The sequence below is a fragment of the Scyliorhinus torazame genome, chromosome 14 (genome assembly GCF_047496885.1).
Source record: "Scyliorhinus torazame isolate Kashiwa2021f chromosome 14, sScyTor2.1, whole genome shotgun sequence".
Taxonomy (NCBI): domain Eukaryota; kingdom Metazoa; phylum Chordata; class Chondrichthyes; order Carcharhiniformes; family Scyliorhinidae; genus Scyliorhinus; species Scyliorhinus torazame.
In genome coordinates, this window is record NC_092720.1 from 23,349,845 (window position 1) to 23,356,904 (window position 7,060).

Genomic DNA, 7,060 nt, shown 5'->3' on the forward strand with positions numbered 1-7,060 from the left:
TTTTCTCTATTAATTCCTTTCATTTTCTGCTATTTTGGCTATTATAATTTTTGTACCTGGAGAAAAATTTGTCTTCACCCTTAAGGTTGGTCTTCACCTTTAATTTAAAAAAAAGGAATCCAGCAGGATATGCACTGTCATCGGCGATGACGCCTCTTGATGGTCTTTACTTTGCCAGGATCTCAGCTGGTCACCTGTGCTGATTTGTAGCGACTGTCCTAGATTTTTATTTTCTTTGTGAGGCAATTTCCAAGTTAATTTTGGTTTGAGTTCAGAGCTGAAGAAAGCTCTTTTGAATGTCTCTCCCATAGGGGCGGCATAGTAGCACAGTGGTTAGCACAGTTACTTCACAGCTTCAGGGTCCCGGGTTCGATTCCCGGCTTGGGTCACTGTCTGTGCGGAGTCTGCACGTTCTCCCCGTGTCTGCGTGGGTTTCCTCCAGGTGTCCCGGTTTCCTCCCACTAGTCCCAAAAGATGTGCAGGTTAGCAGAATTGACTAAGCTAAATTGCCCTTTGTGTCCAAAAAAAGGTTACGTTGGGTTACGGGAATAGGGTGGAGGTATGGGGAGGTGTGGAGATAGGGTGGAGGAGTGGGCTTAGGTAGGGTGCTCGTTCCACGGGCCAGTGCAGAACTGATGGGCTGAATGGCCTCCTTCTGCACTGCAAATTTTATGATTCAATGATAAAGGGTGGAACTCTCTTCAAGACATGGTTGGGACCTGCTCCAGGTAAACGGAGCAGCCAGATTTCCTCTCTACCCAGCCTGTGAGTGTTTAAAGCCTGAATTAGAAGCTGTTCACCTAACGGATTCTTTCTGAGGGTCCAGGGTAAAGACCTTTCCCTCTCTACAGTCAGGTTGAACTGCAAGGAAGTTCAGTCCAGCAGCAGCTGCAGGCAGGGACCCTCTTTAAAATCTCATGTGGGGAACTCTGTTTTTATTCAGTAAAGCTAGGGGGCATTCTGGTGGAGTTGGAAATAAATAACAATTACATGAGCCTGAGGCTGATCTTCTGAGTGAAGGCCCAGGTTATTAAAAGTGAAAGTGACTCCCCAGAGGGAATCCCACAGTCTGGGGATTCAGATTGCATGTTACAGCCAGAAGATCCTCTTTAGTCATCCAATAAATGTTCTTAATCATTCTGCGCCCTGGAAGGAAAGTAAGCTGAAAAACAACTTCAACATCTGAAGCAAGGGCATTCATCTTCCATCTCACATTAAACCTCTTTTATTTTGCCCCTCCCTCTGTGCATGAGTGTTTAGGTCAATAGAGGGATGGTAAAGGGCAGGGGGGGGGAGTAGTAGATTAGCTGGACTGTTATTCTATCATAATTGTTGCATGTTTTATATATATTGTTGTTATAAATAAACAGTTGTTGTGTTTCACTTACAAATCTGGAAATCTGGTGTCTGTAAGTCACTGGGGAAGTCAAGGGCCAAAATCTCGGAAACTTTGTAGGGATTATTGGTTAATTCACTTGTGTGGGGCCTGTGGGGATGGAATTGACCGCGCACTAGCCCAGGGTGTCAACACCAAGCCACATTCTCCAATTTGTAGATCTCTGCGACATCATCAGGGATCATAATATCTCAAAGTCCCCTTCTGTAGTTCGAGAAATGACTCAATGCCTGAATGCTTATTGATGTGGAGATGCCATCATTGGACTGGGGTGAGCACAGGAAGATGTCTTACAACACCAGGTTAAAGTCCAACAGGTTTGTTTCAAATCACTAGCTTTCGGAGCATTGCTCCTTTTTACTGAATGCTTATTGTTTAGGATGGTTTAATTTGAAATAATTTCTTTAGTCTTACACGGAGGTAACGATGTGAAGATGTGGTGTTCAATAATTTTATTGTTTATTATTTGATAATGTGTATCTGATGTCAGTCCTCTATTCTCTATGTGTGATCAGTTAAGCCTGGGTGTGTTTTTACTGATAAAACAGAAAATAAACTGTAGGAAAGCAGCGGCAGCAGAGCGGACATTTTAAAGCATTGAGTCAAACTATTAGACACACTTAAAAAAGGCGTATCATCTTTGCAGAACTCCAAGGTATACACCACAACACGATTTGGTGGCAAACTTAGGCCTTGGGCCTCTTGCTTGCCCTGGAAGTGGGTGCCTATAGAATTGCCACTACTTTTCCCTCTCAAGTGTCACTTACCACAAGGGAATACATGCTTATTGTCAGCTCCTGATCATCTTCCTCTTGTCAGATGTCAGCTGGTCCGCTGTGTCTTTCTAACATTTTCTCCACAACAAATCATCAATTACGGCTGAGCGGAATCTTGCACCAAGGTGAGGAGGCTTCACATACCTATTGCTAGTCTCTAACAGGCCTAAGGTCTCAGGGGATGGCATCTCTGAGCATTCGCAGTGAGAGTTGCATGAATCAAGCATCACAGGTGATGTTACTCTGTAATTAGTCTTGAGCCGGGACATCTGAATCACAGTCCAGTTGCTCACAAGCTATTACAAAGAAAGGACTGTGGAATTTTCCCTTAGACCTATTTGATTTAACCCCCAATCAACCATGTCAGGTCTTTGTGAGGAAATATTAAAACCAAGTTTGTAGGTGAAATACAAGCTTGTATTGCTCTGAGTCAAGGTCAGATTATACATTTGCAATTTGCCGGTGATAAAAGTGAAATGTTACACCAGACTTTCCGGGTCTGGACTGAAAATGTGCACAGCCAGTAAATTAGATACCAGGGTGAGTGCTGGTCTGGAGCACCATTCAGGAGTCACAATTCCAAACTTGTAAGCCAATTAGGGTCAGAGAGCGGGGGTAATATCAGAACGTGCAGGTAAAAAGCTCGTGGTGCCCTCTCTCTTCTTTGTTCTCTTTCCATTGTCCTCTTTCTTTTGTCTTGCAGGGCTTTTTGTTTCTTTTGTCTGTAATTGAAAATGTACTCATCAAGTTTTGCAATAAACTCAATCTCAAACTACCACCGGAGCCCGCGGGTCCCTTATTAGAAAATAAGAGATCCTGCAGTCTTTCTATTGTTGCCATGTCCCTCCCTCACCTCGACCCTGTGTCAGCTTGCCCCTTTAAGGGGAGATGTCCCCCGAGTGTCATGTGACCCCCATCAGCCAATGGGGTCAGAGCACATGAACACTTGAGGCGGAGCTCAGTTTTCCCACTCAGTTAAGAGTTTATTGGTCTTGGAACATGGCAGCCTTTCAACTCACTCTCTCCATATAGTCATTACTTCAATAAACTGTTATTAATTAATCAACTCATTGGACGTCCATCTGTCATATTACAGGCAATCACCCCTAAAACAAGATAATTTCTTTGTGAGGCCTTTTAAGCTGTTATAATGTGTTGACTTTGCGTCCGTGGGAGTGACAGGAGGCATGATAAGCTTATTTGTTAAAAAAATAACATAGGATCATTCACTCCCTTCCTCAATGGCACATTTTGGGTGTCCTGTCAAATATCCGCAGGAATGAATGCAAGAACTTGCCAAGGCGTCATTGTCAGCACCTCCCAGATTCACAGGCTCCACCAATTATTAAAGGAAGGGCAGAAGGGCAGAGTTGGGATCGTCATTGCTAGGAAAGAGTTAATGTTCCTTAATACTTAAGTTGCAACTTGGGGTTTAATTGTTACATAGATTGCACTTACTGTTTCGTAGACTGCACCAGTGTATAAAGGGGATACAGGTGGCACTGTTTGGTTGTGGAGAAGTGATGACGGAACACAATAAACTTGGAGTCGAAGAAGTCAAGACTTACTTTCCAGTGCATTTATAGGATTACCATCGGAGCTTTACAGTCACCTTCCCCAAGATCTTCTCAACGTCACACAGCATCTTGACATACACCTTTCACTATTTCATTCTGAGTGGCTCAAAATCTTGGAACTACTGGAAACATCAAGAGTGCTTTCACCACACAGTCTACAGTGGTTCAAGAAATGACCCACCATCATCTTCTCAGGGGTAATTAGGAGTGGGTGAGTGGGTTTGGCAGTGCTCGGACTGAACCACCCTCTGTAGACAGTGGAACAGGTGATCGTAGACATGTCAAATGTTAATGTTTTCAGCATCCTGGATTCAAAACGTGGGTTCTGGCAGATCCCATTAGTGATGAATGCAGAAATTTCAGAAATATTGTATTGTATGTATTTGGCGTGGTAAGGGTTAAAGGCCTGGGTTAGTGTGTGACTGCTGCAGTCATGGTGTCAAAAATCCTGGTTTGCAAGGCAGCTAGGCTTTTTAGGAGCCAAAGATGCAATTAAAACATTGTAAACGTTTGGGCTGATGTATTTATGTTTCTATTAGGAGGGTCCCCTGCGGAGTAGTCAATTGGAGAAATTGTGGTCAGTTTAGTGAGTTGATGCAGTTAATGGGAGGAGCCAGGGGTTAAAGCAATCAACCGGTCCAAGATTGGAGGGCGGAAGGGCCTGTTCCTGTGCTGTTTTGTTCTTTGTTCAGTCAGGTGTTGAGGTTCAGGTTTAGTTTGTGTCGGGAAGGCAAGCTGAGAAGTTTCTGAAGAAATACAGCCAGAGATTGTGCATTGTCTAACAGGATACAGGTCTATCTTTTCAAAGAATTTCAAAAGACATCTCTATACAGCAAGTAACCCTGAGTCTGCTAACTGTATTTAGAAGTGGATTGTAATCTAAGATAGTCTTGTTGTTTGAGTGGAAGTAAAGGTAGCAGTTAAGGGTTATTGTGTCACTGTATTGATTAGCATTGTTTAAGGGGTAATTATAAGCTATTTCTAGTGTGATGTTAAAGATATTTTAATACTGTGTTAGTAATAAAGTTTGTGTTAATATACCATATCCCTATTTTGCATGAAATCACTCCTGGAGTGAGGTATCCTTTCCTCACAGTCTTACAAAATTGAAATAAAATATTGAGACGTCTGCCCAGTAACCTAACCATTGTTGGCTAGGTCCAGGATCGTAATACGTTGGATGAAGAATCTTCTAAACTAATCACATTCATGTCTCCGGTAGGCAGATGTTGTTTTTTTGTATTACCACTGGGATCTCCATTGGCAGCGAGATCTTCTAGCGGTGTATGGAGCAACTCTTTGCAGGCCAACCTGCCAAATCATCATCGGTGACATGCTTGTTTGGGGGGGGGCGCGATGCAAAAACATGATGCACATCTTTGTCTTGCCCTCGACAGCGAGGACAGAGCACAAGCACAGGGTAGCAGCTCACTTAGTGAGTAAAACATTGTCTGTCACAAGTCCTTGTTGTCAATAATTGGGAACCCAGCACAACCACAACTTGTGTTCAAATCCTTGGGCCTGCCCCTCTCTGTCTATGTAACCAGCTCCAGCTCTATGGCCATCTGAGCTCTCTGCAATCCTCCAATTCCACACTCTTCAACATTCCTGGTTGGCTTTGTTCTACCATTGGTAGCTGTGTCATCAGTTGCTGAAGCTGTGAAATTCTCTCCGTCAAGCAGCCCATCCCTGCTTCCCTCTATTTCTTTAGAATGCTCCTGAAAACCCACATCACTGCCTCCCTGTTGTTGACATTTCCATTGATTTCAGTGGAAATGATAATTGGGCGGCTTCTATAATGGTGAACCAATCCTGTTGCAATTTTAAATCCTGGCAGTAAATTGTAGGCCTAAACGAAAATTCCTAACCACCCCTTGACCTCGTGTGGAATGGCATTAGCCCACAGAGGAACTTTAGCTGTTTGGTCTGATTAGCTTTTCTTCATCATGTGAGGCTTGCTGGAAGATCATTGTTCACAGTGATGAGTCAGACCCAGGTTTCCACAAGAGTAATTCTTCAGAAACCATGGTTTCGGCACCTGCTCGTATTATGGGGGTGAACTCAGGGATGGGCAGGAAGGTGGTGAGATGAGCACCCACCTTATTTTACATGTCCCTCACTGCGGGAAACACACCCGCCGGTGGCACAACATTCAGGCCCCTGTGCCTTCACGATTCCCATGTTTGTAAACATCTATTCATATCCATTAAAGATTCATTGGCTTAAGGGGTGAGACCCCCATGTGTGTAAACATTGACCACATCAAAGAGAGGAAAGCTCTCTTTCGAGGAATGGACACATAGAGCTGCAAGGTAAGTGTTACAGGTATAATGCTTCCAACTGCCCCTGTCTGGCTGCTCTCCAACTTCCAGACAGGGATCCCTTTTCTGGGGGTGGGGGTATGTGTGGGGAGCATCTATGTGTGGTGGGGGTCTGTGGAGGGGGTTCCTTTAGTCTGTGGGTCCTTGTGGGCTGTAGTCCTAATACAGGGGTCCCTGAGGGGTCCCCATTCCAAGGGTCCCTGTGGGGGTACCCCTATTCCAGGGGTCCCCGTAAGGAGGGTGTGTGGGTGTAGCGGGGGGAGGGGGAATCTGGTAGAGGATCCGTGGGCAGGCAGTGCATTGTTGCGGGGGTGGGGGGGCCTCGGATGGGCTTGGACAGGCTCGGATGGTCTCTACCAGCATTGTCCTGGCCCACCGCAAGGTCCACGATGCCTGGACCATGCTGGTGATTCGCCCCAAGTGATTCTCAGCTGCAGGGAGCAGAGAATCGTGGGAGGCCGGAGCAGAGGCCACTGGGTTCGTTGAATAGATGCAGATGGATCATTGAGACCTATTTGCATTCATTTCCATGCTCCCGTTGGTGTGCGGTGTGGTTCTTGATCCCACCGCCAGAGGGGGCGGTGGGGGGGGGGGGGGGGGGGCAGAGTATTGCATTCGGGTCGGCACCCAGCTCCAATCCCAATTTAGCCCTGATGCCCGATTCTCCGTCTTATCGGGGAACGCAATCCGGGAGTCCCGGGACGGTGAATCCTGGCCATCTTTCATGACCTCAGGACAATTAAATAATTTTGAAATACTCTGTTGCAACAAGAATGGACAGGAAACAGGCTGTGGAGCAGGAAGCAGTGTATACTGCAACATTGAGGTGGGGGGGGGAAATACTAGGTGGTGCACACAATGGATTATGATTGGAATAAAAAACACTTGCTTCAAATCCCCCAGTGATCTTCCCTCCACAACCTCCAACCTCATAGTCCCCCTATCCCGGATAGCACATGTCCACCAATTCCAAAACCCACAAATAGGACT